The sequence below is a fragment of the Panthera uncia genome, chromosome B4 (genome assembly GCF_023721935.1).
Source record: "Panthera uncia isolate 11264 chromosome B4, Puncia_PCG_1.0, whole genome shotgun sequence".
NCBI lineage: Eukaryota > Metazoa > Chordata > Mammalia > Carnivora > Felidae > Panthera > Panthera uncia.
Window position 1 is genome coordinate 87,049,120 of NC_064809.1, and position 18,203 is coordinate 87,067,322.

At 41.3% G+C, this 18,203-nt stretch overlaps 1 protein-coding gene across 2 annotated transcripts in view; it reads left to right on the forward strand.

The window, feature by feature from the left end:
* SRGAP1 (SLIT-ROBO Rho GTPase activating protein 1) overlaps window positions 1–18,203 on the forward strand; it is a 284,958-nt gene that overhangs the window by 169,733 nt on the left and 97,022 nt on the right. The window lies entirely within an intron of this gene.

Here is an 18,203-nt window from a genome sequence, read left to right on the forward strand (position 1 = left end):
AGCGTTTAAAAGGTTAGTGAGCATCATGCCTCTGAGCTATCCAAAGAAGAAACTCTATCGTCTTTCATTGAACTGTTTTAAGATGAGAGCTTTGTGACACTTTCCTTGTGGTTCCCTTTGCTTGGATGTTGTTTTACCTAGAAATATAAATCATTCTCTAAGACTTTAAAAAATAAATCTGCTGGTCGTCACATCATAGACAGGTGCCTGCTGATGATGGTGTGAAACAAGTAGTACTAATCAAAGCAACCATGGCAAAGACAAGCTTAATTGTTGAACAGGAGGAAAACCAGTAGAATGCTGTGAAAATTTTTTTCTCCGTGAAGGATGTGTATGGTGAAATTTCTCCTGGGCTCAGACTGTCAAATGTACTTAGACATTTATCAGACTCTGTGTAGATGAATCAAGTAAGCTGACTCCTCAAAACTCTCATCATTGTCAGTCTGAAAGCCTGAAGGAGCCAGGTTCTAGAAAAGACCACTGGAGTTTGAATGACCCTGTCAGGGTCGTTTAACCTCTCAAAGTCAGTTAAGGACCTAAGGGGTAGAGGAGATGAGGTTTTAATTAGGTAGTCTGTAGATCACTTTGAACTCTTGTGAAAAAATTTTATCTTAAGCAGAGAGCGTGCTCATCCAAGATCAGAGGTCTTGTTCCATAGGAAAAGACCTTCACGTTACTTACACACGCACGCACACACACATACACACCCACAGTGTTTACTATAAAAGAAGAAGGATGTTTGGTCTCTCCTGCACTTTAAATTCAGATACACAATTTCTGTCTTGTTCTGATAAAATCTATTCATTATACATACTCAGTTTACATTCATAAAGAAAAGGTGAGGAGTGTTTGTACAGTGGGCCAGGAATTGGGGGGAATGTGGTTGAGGGTCCATGTGCAGCCACTGACTGGTCATGCACAGATGACCTTCTGAGTTGCATCGTGCATGGAATTTTGTACAACTGATGGTATAATAATGATCAGTGAAGCGACAAGTATAAAATACATAGCCTTAAGAAATTGAGGTTGCTGTTTAAGTGCCTTTTCAGACAAATCTTCACTCCTCCCTTTTTTTTATTTCTTGATATTCCCTGGGTGTCAAAAATATTTTGAGAAGTACCTTAACCTCCTTATACCAGCTTAATTTGAAATTACAGTCTACCTTAGTGGTGAGCTGCAGCCTTGTTTGTGGACTTTGATTCCCAACAATATTTCTCCCAGAGGCCTCTTGGTTATTCCAAACATCCTGTGGGAAGAGTTTGTCTTAAATAAAATACGGACACCCAGAAAGAGTAGAAAGAGATGCCTTATGATCATTTATAGCTTAGAATGAACCATGTTTTATCAGATCCTTTGAGTACAGGTTGTGTGCATCCGGCATAAATGCCTGGACTTCTGAGCGGGGAGGGGGCAGAGAGATGGTGCTTTCTGGAAGGGGAGCAAAGGCTTTGAGGACATGCATCTCCTTTTCCATATTTTTTTCCTCAACCTTGCCTTTATTTGCAGAAACATGGCTTCAAAATGGCTTTGAGCCTCCATTTGGATTCTTACACCACCACAAGGGCCAGCCAAAGCAGTCAGGATTAGTTTGGCCTTGAGGAACAGAGATACTCAAAATAATGGTGGAAACAAATTAGAAGTTTATAATCTCTCTCACATAAAAGAAGTCAGTCCCGAGGTTGGCAGCCTTGTGTTGGCATGGAGGTTACATAAAGCCATCCAAGAATCCGGCTTCTCCTGACCCACTGTTCTGAGAAATCTGATTGTAACCTTAGTCCTTATATTTACCGTAGTTGCTAGAGCCCCAGCTGTTGCATAGGTGTTCCTGAAATGGAGAAAGGAAACACGAACAGAATGGAGAAAGGAAAAGAGGGCAGGCAGGCCTCCTGTCTCTTAAGGAGAGTTCATGAAAGTCCCATGTGAAATTTTCATGTAATGTTTCATTGGCCAGAACTTAGAACGGGATTCCAGCGGCCCTAGGGAAATCAGGGAGTTACAGCCTTGTAGGTGGCCAGCTCATTGCTAACCAGTTACAGATCAGAGGTTCTGTTTCTTTGAGACAGGGGGAGAGAGATTTATAGGTAACTAGCCACGCCTGTCAACTCGAGTAGCCAACATTTACCACAGGCTCAGTAAAAATGTGCTGGTTATTGTGCTAATAAGCACATTACTTGCATTAAGTAATGTGATCCTTATAGCATCTGTCTGAGGTAATTAACTATCATTTCCCCCATTTTACAGATAAGGAAACTAAGGCTCAGAGAGGCTTGACCCAGGTTGTGCAATAAGTAATCGAGTAGAATGTCAAGTCCAGGTCTGGCCTTCCAGTCATTTTATCTCTATTATTGTAGTTTGGGGACAACCATTTTCTAACAAAGATCTCTAAATGTTAACACCTCCCTAACAACACACAGCACTAAGCAGTTTATTACTTGCTCATTTGTACTTTTAGAGTCAGTGGCATTAATGTTGCTTCAACAAAAAGATAGGTAAAAAATTGAACATGTGCCTCAATGGCAACCTGTACTTCTTAGAAGTATTAATTTAAAAAAAATCTTTTTTTAACATTTATTTATTTTTGAGAGACAGAGAGAGAGAGACAAAGCATGAGCAGGGGAGGGGCAGAGAGAGAGAAATACACAGAATCAATCTGAAGCACGCTCCAGGCTCTGAGCCTGTGGGCACAGAGCCCGATGCGAGGCTCGAACCCACGAACCGTGAAACCATGACCTGAGCCAAAGTCGGACGCTTAACCAGCTGAGCCACCGAGGCACCCCTAGAAGTGTTCATTTAAATGATCTAACAGATGGATTCATTGGGCTAAAAAGTGAAAGGGTGAGCCAAGATCCTCAGACTCCCTGAGTCTAATCCACTAATTAACTTCCTTTTGCATTTCACATTTGAAAGAGAACTAAGTAGGTTCTAAAAACAGGGAGAAGGCTGTGCTAGAACAAAGCAAAAGTGGATTGTACCAGTAGTCAGCAAACATCTGTTTGAATCCAAGCTCACTTAGTCAATCTGGGAATCTGTATTAGCATGGGTTCTTCAGAGAAAGACCTGGTAGAAGATTTAGAGAGGAGAGAGATTGAAAGACTGATTATAAGGAATTGACTCATGCGGTACAGAGGCTGAGAAGTCCCATGATTTGCAGACATGAAACAGCAAGCCAGAGAGCGAGGGTATAGTTCTAGTCAACTCTGAAAGTCTGAGAATCAGAAGACCCAATGATAGTGTAAGTTCTAGCCCAAGTTCAAGTCCAAAGAAGATGATTGTGTCTCATCTTGAAGACAGGCAGAGAGAGCAAATTCTCTTTCTCAGCCCTCCTGTAGTAGTGAGGTCCTCACCAGATTGGGTGAGGCTCACCCACATCATTATGAAGACTGATTGATTTATTCAGTAAACATTTTTAAAATGCCTACTACATGGGGCTTAACTGGGTGACTCAGTTAAGCATCCAACTTCAGCTCAGGTCATGATCTCATGGTTCGTGAGTTCAAGCCCTGCATCAGGCTTTGTGCTGACAGCTCAGAGCCTGGAGCCTGCTTCAGTTTCTATGTCTCTCTCTTTCTCAAAAATAAACAACAAAAAATTTTTTTAAATAAAGTGCCTACTCCAGTGCCAGGCTCTTTGGGTTATACTGGGGATATACAGGTGAGAATAAAAATAAACTACATGCTTCCTATCAAAGCACTTATATTCTGGTGAGGAGAAACAGTAAACAAATGTATAGTATGGCAGGTGTAAGTGCTACGAGGAAAAGTAAGGCTGGGATACACATAAGGCGTTCAGAACAACACCTGGAATATAGTAAACACTTAATAAATGTTCCTTATTAGTGTCACCTGGTGGTGTCATCCCCCCTTCATCGTCAGTGGAGTAGGGATGGAGAGGGGATGGTCCGCCTCTCAGAGTAAATGTGGAGATGGGGGCTGATATCAATGGTAATTAGAGATGGTTGTTACAGCTGTATGTATATGTACATATGTATGGTTTTTCCTTATAATAGATATATATTGCTTTGTAGAAGAAAAGAAAAAGGAAGGTAACTTCCCCTAAGAAAACCAGATCAATAGTAGATGTGAACAGGGCTGCCATTGGATTAGTGGAGAGGTGGAAATGCAAAAAGAGAAGAAAGATGGTGACCGAGAGAGTCAGAGGGAGCACTCCAACCAAAGTCAACCTTCACCAGTCTGCTAAAGGGCTCACCATAAAACAGTGGGTTAAAGTGTTAAGCCTGTCCCCTAATACCAAATTCGCAAAAGGTTATGCTGCAGTTTTCTGTCCTATATTAATATCTCTTTGCTTTGCAGCATTATGCTCAGCATTTTAGAAAACAAAGAGCTTACCGTCCTCAGTAAGCAGATTCTAACAAAGATGAACACAGACGGTCGTGATAAATCCACATGAAATTGATTCTTAATTATGTGTAATTGATTATCACACTCCCTATACATCAGTGACACACATGGCTAGCCAGAGTCAAGAGGTAATCCATCCTGAGTTTCCGTTAACATTAGGCAAGAACTGAGAAAATGAAGATTTATACAACCCTTCTTAGGAGGCAAGCATGTTACCCCATTCATTTCTTACAGCAGCCCTGTGAGGCAGGTATTCCTAATCCCAGTGTAACAAATGGGAACTGGGGCTCAGAATGATTAACTGAGGATCACACAGTTAATGAATGCTCCAAAATCTAAACCCAGCTTCAGTCCCCAGGGCCCATCAATTCCCCACCTGACAGCTGCTGTAGGGAAAGATGTGCAGAGCAGGTGGGGGAAGGAAGGGCGGAATGTGATCTAGTAGATAAAACTCATAGGTAAAAGTCACACTGCATGTTCTTATGGACACTGGTAAAAACTCATTTGAGCTTTCCAGACTGTCCATATGGGTTGCAGAATGGGAAACCCAAATGGCTTTGTGCCTTAAGCTTTAATGTTGGGATATGTTCCTTTGGGCGTGCCTCTTTAAGATCTGATCTTTCATTTAGCTTTAATGTTATATGTGTCAACACCACCTGTTCAGCTGTGTGTTCATACACAGTGATTACTGCTAAGTATTCATTAGCTGATACTCCATTCACCTTTGTTTCTTCCTTCCGAACTGTAGTTCCGGTTTGCCTAACAAATTTAAGTAGTGAATGGAAGCTGTGCTAGCACAAACCCAGAGGCCACCAAGCATCTTGTGTGGGATTTGGAAAATGGAGTTGCAAATGCACACAGATATCCACCCTGGCCTTTGCATATCTTTGAACCACTTCTCTCTTTAAAATGTTAAAATACACAACTAATTATTTTTTAGAGCCGATGAGAGGGAAGACACTGTTTATTATTTCAAGCCCTTCCTTGAAAACTCCACCTCAGAGGACTGCTGAGGAAAGCTTTCTTGGCTGGCTTGTGAGCCTCCCATGAACCAGGAGCTAATGCATTCTTCTGTAACAAAGAAACATGCCCAAGGCAAGGTTGAAAAGTCATTCCGAAAGAGCCCAAGATATTTGCCACCACATATCAGAAGATTTTTCTCTGAGCCTCAAAGAGGATATTTATTTATTTATTTATGGCTAAGTATTTATTTTAGCTTGTAGGCATTTTAAGTATTTGAAATATATATATATCCCTGTAGTGAAAATGAAAATTCATTCCTTTGAGACGGACTACAAAGAGGTCTGGGTCTCTGAACAAAACATTGAACAAAGAGAAATAAGGTAGAAAAGATATGTAAAAAGCTCCCAAATTGAAAACCTCTTGGGAGCGCCACATTCTCCATGATGCCACCTGGAATACTTTTTAAAAAAGCAATCTATTTAGAGATCTTGGGTTGACAAAGTGTGTGTGTATATCCTTCTGCTGGCATTATTAATAGACACTTTGATGGAAGGAAAGAAGGGTGTTGGGATCAAGATGACTGCCAGCTTCTGAATTCTAATCTTGGGGTTGACATAGATTGACTTTGGAGACTAAGTTAGCTAATTTAGCCTGGCTTCATTTTCCTCCCAAAATGATTGGGATTAATAAAATTTCCATTGCATGGATCCCTGAGGATGGCTGTTTGATAAGAACTTTATGTGTAGATGCCTTTAAGGACACCCTGCTAATTAATGAAGCCAAATGCTCCCAGGCGCCTGCTTGGAATTTTCATTTTCTCTCTGAGATTTGAGATTTAGTTATGCTTGGCACTTATGAACTACAAATAAGACTGTCTTCTAAAAGCAGTAAGTGTTATGAAGTGGCCAAAAAAAAAAAGAAGAATGTGTTATACCAGGGTGCCTAGGTGGCTCAGTCGGTTAAGCGCTGACTTTGGCTCAGGTCATGATCTTGCAGTTCGTGGGTTCCGGCCCCACATTGCGCTCTGTGCTAACGGCAGGAGCCTGCTTTGGATTCTTTATCCCCCTCTCTGCCCCTCCCCCTTCTCATGCTCTGTCATTCTATCAAAAATAAAATAAAAACATTAAAAAAATTTTTAAAAAGAATGTGTTATACTGAGAATCCTTCTGAAAGAGTGTTTTATTTAAACAATTACATTCTGCAATACAGTATTACGACTTCTAAGCAGTTACAGTGCTTAGTAACTAACATCTTAATCAGACTGTCAAAAAGCTTCCTTGCACAGATTAAGGCCTCTCACCTTCCTTCGTTGTTCTTCCCCCTACCCGGCACCTTTTTTCTTTTTTTTTTTTTAAATAAATGCAATGAGAAGTACATACTAGATTTGAGGCACAGGGTATGTGTCAAATTCCAACCCATTTTTCATCCAAAGAAAAGGATTCTACATCAGTCTTTTCCATTTTAGTTGATGCTGGAATTCTCAAGATTATAGGGCTTTCATTTTATGATTCCAAGTGTCTTGTGTCCTCAGTTTAAATATTTAACGTACTAAACCTTATAACTTAAATGTCTAACACACACGTGTAATATTGTAGCCGCAGTGTTGGGGTGCAAGAGCTTCTGGCTCTGGGGGTCCGAGAAGACCAGGGTCAGCCACTTGCCACTAACAAAATCAAAAGACTGAGAGACTGAGAGGTGGTGAAACAAGAAAGGAATTTATTTCAGTGCGGCCAACACCTGGAAGATGGCGGACTGACCTCTCAAAGCCTGTTTCCAAAGTGCCCAGAGTTTACATAAGGTTTACATAAGGAAAATGTGAGGCAGAGGTGGGTGGGTATGTGCAGTGGGCAGTGAGGGTCAAATCCATCCTTGCCTTGGGGTCGATCACCGGTAGGGTCTTGCTGGCTCAGGGCAGCCCTTATTGCTTGAGGGGATAGTTTCACTTCCCATCAGGGAATGCTGTGCTCTTAGGGCCTTCCACCTGAGCCAAGAGGCTGGTTGGAAAGGAGAACCCAGCTAGCAAGTTTGAGGTCAAAATGAAAGCAGCTGAAGTCCTCTTGCAATGTTGAAGACATGTGAAACATTTTCCTGAAAAGAATTAAGTATCTAATCTTGCAGGAGACTTTGAAATTCTCATAAATTCTTTGGCCTTTCATTTTACATCTGCCTTCCCCCTCATCATTGCCAACTACTTTAAACTTCCCCTTTTTCACTTCTGCCACTGTGCCCAGGGTGGCCCTGGTTAATAAGTATTCCAGTGCCAACTCTTGGGTATTTTTTTCAGGAGATTGAACTTGTATTTCACTCCCTCTAAAGACTGTATGAAAACCCCTTTTGAAACAAGGGCTTTCTGCATGACCTTCTCCATCACTGACTCTCTCTGTTGACTTACTGGGCAAGGATTAAGTCTCTTTGCAGCTCCGTTTCTTTGATCCATAAAACAAAGACCATCCCTCTGCACTCAGCCTCTCAGGTATGAGAATAAACAAGTGAGCCTCAGTGGGGCTGAGGCCATTGTGGACTTAAAGGATATGAAAGAAAGGTGTTTCATTAATTGTAACAGCATCCTTTAAGCACTCACTGTGTGTCACTTACCACTGCAAGTGTTTGACATGTACTCATTCATTTTATCTCCACAATAGCCTTACAGGTCCTATTCTTATTTCCAATTAGAGGCAAGGAAACATGCTAAAAGGCAAAATGTAGATTTGAACCCAGGTGTTCTGGTGCCTGAGTTTAACCATTTATACTGGTGAGAGATGGAAGGGGTGGTCTTTTAAGACCACACTCTCCTTCCTCAGACAGTGGCGTGGATGCTTAGCAAATATGTGGAGGACGGCTGTGACCTGTAATGTCCTAGGATTTATGGAGTTATTCGACATTTGTCCCAAGTCTTAGGGCCTATTCCCTGTCTCTAAATCCATTAAAGGGAAAGCGCTAAAAGCGTTGTTGCCTTTTGCTCTAAAGTTATTATATAGGATCATCTCTACAGGGCCTTTCAACAAATACAGAGGTCCTGGAAATGCATCGATGATAAGCATGCCGCCCTGTCACCGATGAGCTAGACTAGGGAGATAGTTCCATATATGGCGTTGGATGCTGGACTAGATAGAGATGGGTCTTCACAGCTCTGTGCAAAGCCCAGAGTCACTCTGGGAGCTTCCTGGAGACCATGACACCTGTTTTTAGTGATAAGGGAAGGGTGGGAAGGGTGTTCCAAAAAGCATTTAGCACATGAGTGAAGCACAGATGTGTGAAACCACAGTTACCTGTGCAGAGAACTCCATGCACTTGAATATTACCAGAGTATTAGCAATCATCGAGGTAAAAATAAAAGGAGTTAGTAAGTTGGACTTCTTAAAAAATCCCCTGCCCTTACCACACTCCTTTTACCCCACTATACATGAAGTACTTGAGAGATAAGAAAGGAAAATATCCTTAGTAAAATCAGAATTTCTTAAAGTGACATTCATTTCGTGGTAGAAAGCTCTGATAATTGTGAAGTAGGCAGATACTATACCACATTAATTGCTCTCATGAAAAATTACTCTTAGGCAGTAATGAACCGGTATCAATCAATAGAGAATAAAATGTAATTGGATTTCTAGTAATAGAATGTAATGGAATCAAATAGGACAAGGCCTATTTGTGGTACATAGTAGGGGGCTCAAGAAATGTTTGCTGAACGTGACTGTTCATCGAGAGTTCACAAACAAAACCAATAACCCCTGTCTATGACTCAAAGACTTAAATTAGAAACTGCCTCTAGTGACTGCTACAGCAGAGCTAGGCGAGATTAAGATTAATAAATATAGGTCACTCTTGTTACAAATAGAAACATTTTCTTTCTTTTTAATAAGGCATAAAATAATTTATCTTCTTTAGGATAAATTTGTCATTTTTTATTAAAAGTTTTTATTAAAGCAGCACAATCTTGTGAAAATAATCATTTATATTGCCACCTTAAGATTACCGTTAAATTTAGCATTTTGAAAAAGATGACTAATGCTCTGCTTTAACTTAAAAATTAAAAATGAAAGCTTGTGGCAAATCTGTGTATCACCCCCACACCTATCAAAGAGTTCTCGGGTTTTCCTCCTTGGCGAGCACTTGATGATTGATCACGAATCAGCTTGGGAGCTAATTAAAGTCACTAGAGTGATAGATATCCTGGTATAAGGTTCATCAGTATAATGGTGTGTTGGACTATGTGGGCATTGTTCATTTCTAGATGTTTTCTGTGCAACAGAGCAGATGACTTACAGCCTCAGAGCCCAGGAGGAATCTTACATTCGCAGCATAGCATGGTATACTGCTTGCCTCAGATCAACAGAAGCAGAAGAAAATAATTAGTATAATTTGTTGTCACACCGGCTTTTCCTTTTGGTTAAAATGTATCTGCCATTTACCTGGACACTGAAAAAAGTCAATTACTCTAGCTGCTGAGAAGTATTTTATATACATACACACACACTCAAATCATAAATTCTTATGATATTTAGCTGTCACAAGGCTAATACCCGAAATCGTGAACTCACAGAATTTTAGAGTTGGAGAAGGCTTGGGGGATCCTGTGGTCCAGTCGCCCCTTTCACAAAAGGTGAGCAAGCTGTAGGCCAGCGGAGATGAGTGGTCTTGCCAGCGGGTCACACTGGTGGGCATGGCAGCTTGAGGGCTCACCCCCTTGGAAATCTAAGACATGAGTGCCCCTTCCCCTAACAGAGGCTCTGGAAGCTAGAGAGGAAAACAGTTTCCAACAGAAAACAAAAACATGAATGACAGTATGGATTCTGTTTTCGTCTAGACTGCTAAATGCCATCCTATATCATTCCTCTGACCTTCATCAAATACTCTCCTTTTAGAGGGATATATTAAAATCCTTTTGGAAAGAAGACTTCTAGTTACATGATCAGTTTTTCCTTCTGTGATTTGGACTCCAATGTGCACTTGTTCTCTCATTCCACACTTATCAAGGTGTTGGAGAGGTTCAGTTTGATCATCCCCCTAATTTTGGTTATGTAGGGAGACCTCATGTTGTCAGCTCTAATAGGTGAGACCTGCACTGAGGGTCAGAAGGGCTGAGGTCACAGAGCTGTTTTGTAGCAAAGCTAAGACCAAAAGCCAGATTTTTTGGATTTCATAGACCTAAGCTCTTCGTTGAAATAGTGCTCTATATAATTACTCCTGAAACAAAATCTTTAACATGACACTGAACGTAATAGAATTATTTTTTAAACATTTTCATTAGCCATAGTTCCTCCCTTTGCATATATGTATTCTCTGTTCTTCCTTTTGTTTATCCTCTGCATTTCTCTTGCCCTGTCTTTTGGTTGGTTGGCAGTCCCTAGCCCGCAGGGTCCAGAGTCCCAGACAATGCCTTTTGTTCAAAGAATTTGTTTGGATTATAAGTATAATTTGATGATAAATTCAGACTGGTGTACTGATTTCATTTCACTGGAGCCACAGCATACCCAAGTTTTCCTTGATAAAAAAAAAAACAAAACAGCATCTCAGGGCGCCTGGGTGGCTCAGTCGGTTAAGTGTCCAACTCTTAATTTCAGCTTAGGTCATGATCTCATGGTTGTGCAGTCGAGACCTGCATGGCACAGTGAGCATAGAGCCTGCTTAAGATTCTTCCCCTCTCCCTCCACCCCTCCCCACCTCGCGCATGAACACTCTCCCTCTCTCTCAGAAAAAAAAGACAGCATCTCATACTATTTAATTGTTAATCTTGATTTATTTGCTCATTCTAGAGTTTTGCTGAAATTCTTAACATATACATACATAAATGGAAATATCGTCAATTTCCTTCCCTTTACCTCTATCAGAATGATAATCTTTCCAGTCTGGAGAAATAATTACATGTTTTTACAATAGTCTGTGATGGGGCGCCTGGGTGGCTCAGTCAGTTAAGCGTCTGACTTCAGCTCACGTCATGATCTCATGGTTAATGGGTTGGAGCTCCCGCGTCGGGCTCTGTGCTGACAGCTCAGAGCCTGGAGCCTGCTTTGGATTCTGTGTCTCCTTCTCCTTCTGCCCCTCCCCCCCCATCTATCTGTCTGTCTGTCTGTCTCTCTCCCTCTCTTTCTCTCAAAAATACATTTAAAAAAACATGAAAATAACCTGTGATAATTTTTTTCAACCATCAGTAACTGATATTTACTGTGCACTTATTATAAGTCATGCTTTTTGTGCTCTTTACATGTGTAAACATGTTTAATACTTCCAACTACCCTACACGTGCAGTGAGTAAGAATGTTAGGCTGGTTTTACAGTGAGGAAGTTGAGGCACAGAAGGGTTAAGTTACTTCCCCAAGATCACATAGTAAATTAAGTGCAGGAGCAGGATTCAAACCCAGGCAGTCTGTTCTGTGAGTCTGACCTCTAACCATCAGTATACTCTGTCTCAAAGTGAGTTCTCCCTGTTATTTTGCAAATATAATTGAATTTTGTAAATTCTGCTTTCATAGACCCATGGAGAAGCATATCAGCCTAGAAAGAGGAGATGATTTGTAAGAGTTCATCATCATGACCATCTTACAGATCACTCAGTACCTCAGAGATCAGCAACTTTTCCAGCCCTGATGCCACGAATAAGAAGAAAAACACAGTGACAAAGAGCTCAGTCAGTTCAGTGTCTGACTCTTGATTTTGGCTCGGGTCATGATCTCATGGTTCCTGAGTTCAAGCCCCACATTGGGCTCCATGCTGACAGTGCAGAGCCTTCTTGGGATATTCATTCATTCTCTCTCTCTCTCTCCCTCTCTCTCCACCCTCTCCCCACCCTCTCCCCACCCCCCTTCTCTCTCTGCCCCTCCCCACTCACACTCTTTCTCTAAATAAATGAATAAACTTTTAAAAGTGACAAGTGTCACTCATAGGACTTAAGTGAGAGGTAGAGGTTGAGGGTAGGAACTAAGAGATCCATTCTAGGTATTGACTGAGTAGCATTAATATAGAGGTTTGGCTTCAACTGTCTTTACATTCTTCTTTTCTTTTTTTTTTAATTAAAAAACATTTTTTTTTAAGGTTTATTCATTTTTCAGAGACAGAGCGTGAGTGGGGGAGGGGCAGAGAGAGAGGGAGACACAGAATCTGAAACAGGCTCCAGGCTCTGAGCTGTCAGCACAGAGCCCGACGCGGGGCCTGAACTCACGGACGGCAAGATCATGACCTGAGCTGAAGTCGGACACTTAACCAAGTGAGCCACCCAGGTGCCCTTGTTTTTGTTTTTTGTTTTTTGTTTTTTAAGTAAACTGTATGCCCAAAGTGGGGCTGAAACTCATGACCCTGAGACTGAGTCACATCCTCTACCAATGGAGCCAGCCAGGCACCCCCATCCTTACATTCTTTATATAAATAAAATATGTACATCCCCCTCTACTTTTCCCCTTACAGTAGCTCTCAGACTTAAATGTAAACTGATTAAAAAGAAGCCTAGGTGGGAATGCAAACTGGTGCAGCTACTCTGGAAAACAATATGGAGGTTCCTCAACCCAGCAATTGTCGTACCCGATGACCCAGCAATTGCACAACTAGGTATTCATATAGGAGTGCTGATTTGAAGGGGCACATGCACCCTAATGTTTATAACAACACTATCAACAGTAGCCAAAGTATGGAAAGAGCCCAAATGTCCATTGACTGATAAATGGACGAAGAAGATGTGGTATATACATGCAATGGAATAATACTAGGCAATCAAAAAGACTGAAATCTTGCCATTTGCAACAACGTGGATGGAACTAGAGGGTATTATGCCAAGCAAAAGTAGAGAAAGACTTCACTTGTGTGGAATTTAAGATACAGAACAGATGAACATAAGGGAAGGAAAGCAAAAATAATATAAAAACAGGGAGGGGGACAAAACACAAGAGACTCTTATATAGAGAGAACAAACTGAAAGTTGCTGGAGGGGTTGTGAGTGGGGGGATGGGCTAAATGGGCAAGGGGCATTAAGGAGGACACTTGTTGGGATGAGCCCTAAGTGTTATATGTAGGGGATGAATCACTGCATTCTACTCCTGAAATCATTATTGCATTCTGTGCTAACTAACTTGGATGTAAATTAAACAAAACAAAACAAAACAAAACAAAAACAGTTAACCAGCTTGTGGCCAACCTGGTTTCCTTTCTATCTGTCCATCCACTTCCCTTACTCCTAAATTCCTTTAAAGCAAATTCCAGGCATCTATTGCATGTGTAAATATTTCGGTATGTGTATCTAAAACACCATACCATTATCACCCCTAAATTTTTATAATTCTTTAATAGCTATAGATAAGCTGTCAATGTTCTGATGTCCAGTTGTCATAGAAATCCATATTTTAAAAAGTTTGTTTGTATCAGGGCTCAAGATCTCCACGTTGCAATTGGTGGATAGACCTTTAAATCACCTTTACCCTCAAGGGGGTCCCTGTAGAGAATAGGGACCCCATCTCTCTCTCTTTTTTTTTCCTTGAAATGTTTTTGTTAAGCTGGATTTTTAATCCTTTAGAGTTTTCCAGAGTCTGCATTTTGCTGATTGCAGCTCCCACTGTGGTTTAACATGTTCCTCTATTCTCTCAATCTCCAGAGTAGTTGACTCTTTTTTTCTTTTTCCTATTCCTTACTGTTTGTTTGCTGCACATTGTACTAAAGTAGAAAAATAAACATTTCTTATGGTTATGTATGGATATGGGGGGGAGGGAAGGAAGAAGCCTAGGAATCTTTCTCCCCCCTACTGCCCATTGGCCTACCCTGAAGTCACAACTTTGTCTTCCCACTGAGTAGAGATTGTGTCTCATCTCTGGTCTGAAAGCCTAGCACAGTGCCTGACTTACGATACTCAATAGCTGTTCAGAGGATTAATAAATGCAGATCAATATACTTTGCTTCCTGAAACCTGGACTAATATCCATGCAGTTTTATAGTAACTGTCAGCATACGTTGAAAGGGTGCTAATTATGGGATGTACGTTATAGAAAGGCTAGAAGCCTTTTCAAAGTGTGAATTCACGTCATGAGTGTTACGAACATGTGAGTGTCTATGCCGGCAACTCCTAGGCACTCCTTATTGGTATGTTAGTTATTAAGAGGTTTTGATTAGCCTAGGTCTCCACAATGAAATACCAGGAAAGGCCTCCATCTGGTCTGCTTTGCCTTTTCAAGGCGGTGGCCTGTATCTCTTTGCTTAGAGCCTGAATATGAAGCAAGGCAATCTGGCCCCAGAGCCTGCACACTCACTTCTATGTCAGGACATAGAAACCGTCAAGAATGAGAACTGTCCACTCTGGGCTGCCTGGATGGCTCAGTAGGTTGAGCGTCTGACTTCAGCTCAGGTCATGATGTCACAGTTCATGAGTTCGAGCCCCACATCAGGCTTGCTGCTGTCAGCCTGTCAGCGCAGAGCCAGTGCCCTATCTTCTGTCCCCCTCTCTCTGCCCCTCTCCTGCTTGCATTCTCTCAAAAAATAAGTATTTAGAAAACAAAACAAAAAACTATCCACTCTGTTATGTGCTTCCCTGCATTCTATCATTTAATCCCCATTTTACCTCAGGGGGGAACTAGGGCCCAAGGAAGTTAAGAAACTTGCTGGCTAGTAAATGGAGGCACAGGAGCTCGGATCCAGTGGGGCCTGGCTCCAGAGACTATTCAACACCAAGGTTGGCTCAGGATTCTAAAGAGCAAGAGGACTTGAAGTTGCAGGTGGAAGGATCCTGGCATGCACTGTTAATGAGTGCTCTCTTAAAGGTACTTCCTGCCCTCTGCCCCTGTCTGAAATAAGCCCCCAGAGACACAGCTTGGCCAAGCAGAGGCCATAACCTCCATTGAGGTTGCACAGCCCCCGGAAGGGCCAGATTCCCTGCAACACAGCCGCTGGGGCTCAGCATAGGGTGGCCCGGGGGTCCTTCATTCCCGATGCACTCAAGAACTTGCTGGGAGACAACAGGAATGGGCTTCCGAGGCTGTGGCCCTAACTTGGTGGTTTTGTTGGTCTGGCACTTGCAGAAGCTCCGTTACAATTAGAGCCTTCTTGTATATTGATTGTAGAAAAGAGACCTTTATCTTAGGATGTTAAGGAAACTCCAAAAATGTAGTTTCTCAGAAGAGAAACTAACCGTCCATTAGTAATTGACGGATTTAGTAAACCAGCAGGCTATGTATGGAATTAGGAAATATTGTCACTAACATACTGCTTTTCATTTCCTCTCACCCCAGCCACCATGCCTGTCTTTTTTCAGGGGCCATGAACCCCAAATGCTCACTATATTTCACAGTGATTTAGAGCTATTTATCATCTCATTAGTCCAATCCCAGAGATTTTATTGGCAGTGCTATTTAGGATGCTGGAGATGGAGAAGAATAATGCTGGGTACATACTAGGTATTTGGTAAATATTTGTTAAGTGAACAAATGAATGGACAAGCTGACTACAGAATGGCTTTCTGCCCTTCATTTGTTTCTCACCAAATGCCTATTTTACTCTCACTGTATAAAAGCAATATTAAGAATCCAAAAGTGCCTAGGACACTGTTGGTACCCTAGCTAAAGTTAGGTCCATGATACTGGGTGGGTACATAGATGTCTATGACACATGGCAGAGGGTCAGAAGTGCTATCAATAAGAAGGTCCTGGCAGTTGGAAGAACAAGATGGCCATGGCTGGGGAACCAGGGAACACATAGCAGTAGGTGAAATCTGAGCTTGCCTTAGAGGATGAGTCAAAAGGTTAGGTCGAGGTGCTGGGGGAGGATATGGCAGGCAGTGGGATTGGCTTGGGAGGAGACCACAGTGGCAGGAAAGTGTGCACATTCTCAGGAGGGAGCTTTAAGTGATTGACCCAGAATACTGTACAGAGTGGTACTTGGGCTGGTGTTAGGACTACACTGGGAGGTCCTCCATGTGGAAGGAGACATGACAAGTCTGAGAAAAGGTCAGAGAGAGTGAGAAAAGAGAAAAGGCCCTATAACTGTTATCCTAGATTCTCTTTCTTTCCATTCCTCCTGTTTCCATTCCTCCTAAATGAGGTTACTTCACACCCCACACCATCTTGCATATCTTCATGAGATTATTGCTGAAATACTGCTTTGATCATGCTATTTATAGCTCTGTGGATTCATGAACCCCTAGAGTCCATTTAAAACTTTTTGGTTGAGGTTTCAAGGCTCTCCTAATCTGGCCTGTGACAACTTCTGCATTCTTATCCTCTGGCTCCCTCACCCAGTCATCCACTTTTCAAGCCCTTCCCTAAATCCCCTCCTTGAAGTCATAATTTACTTATGTCCACCTTACCTACATACCTTTACCCTTACCCCACATACCTTTGCTGGTACTATCCTTCCAGCTTGAATGTCTTCTCCCTTCATCCATGTCCATCAGAATCTCCAAGCCCCATTTTTTAATCTCCAAAAATTTAAACTCTTAGAGGAAGGAAACCAAGGGACGCCTGGGTGACTTAGTTGGTTGAGCATCCAACCTTGGTTCAGGTCATGATCTCACGGTTCATGAATTTGAGCCCCACGTTAGGCTCTCTGTTGTCAGCACAGAGCCCACTTTGGACCCTCTGTCCACCTCTCTCTGCCTCTACTCCATGTGCATGCATGCACTGTCTCTCAAAAATAAATAAACATTAAAAAAAAAAAAAGAAGTAGGAAAACAAATCTTTAAAGTTACAGGCATCGTTGCCTTATGGATAATAAGCACCAAGCAAATAGTGAATGAATAATTATCTGTCAGCCCTTCTTTTCCACTATTCCTAAATATAACCAAGAATAGCTCTATCCCCCAGGTAAAGAGGACTTCCATTTGTACAGTGTTTTCGAGTTACCAAAGTTTACAACATAGCAGTCTAGAACACCAAATCTGGAATCAGACTGTCAAGGTCTCAACTGTTGCTGCCACTTGCCAGCTGTGTGACCTTGGGCAAGTTAATTAACCTTTCTTTGCCTTTCTTGTGTCTTCCATATAACAGAGAGAATAAAGGTACATACCTCCTAAGTGTTTTTACAAAGACTAAATAAGCTATTATTTATAAAATTCTCAGAATGGTGTCTGGCACATAGGAAGCATTACATAATGCTTCTTCCCTAAATATATGCATTTTACACATATATGTTAATGGTGTATATTATATATGTACACAGACATATTGTAAGTACTCAGTAAAGTTTGTTATACACACACACACACACACACACACACACACACACACACACACCTAGGAACACACAATTGAGTGTCCACAATGACCTTGTAAGGTGAGCAGAAGTGTAAAATAAATTCCCTGTACCTGGTAACTGGTAGATCCATTCCCGGAACCATGTCTCCTCACTTCTGTGCCACAAGTCGGAAAGTAATAAAGCCTTAATCCACTGATCCTCTCCAAACACATGGCTACTTTTCAGATACATAATGATTTCATGACCCTAAATATTAAAATTTACCATAGATATTTTAATTATTTTGACTTAAAGTACAAGAGGAGTGTAGGATACATTATATGACTCTGTCAATAAGGAAAAAAAATATTAATAGCTTCTGTGCAAAAGTTTTTGCATAGGATTTCACAAGTGCAAAGAAATCCATGATATGGTCACTTTCTGTTTGACGATACTCTTCTACAGTTAAGAAAAGATGGATTAGGAAAGACAAATTGAGTGTGTTCAACGGAGAATTATGCAGGAGGTTTTAGTAGAGAAGAATTCAAAGAGGAAAATATGTTATTGGAGTACATTTAAATGGTATATGACTATCATGTCATTTGGTATGCAAATACTTGTGTTTGCATGAAGCTTATGGAGAAGCTATTATTTTCTTTGCAGTATGTGTAAAAAAAAAAGGCACCTTTGAAAAATAAAAGCTTTCTTCTACTTCTTTGAAAAAGAGAAAACTGTCTTATTTTA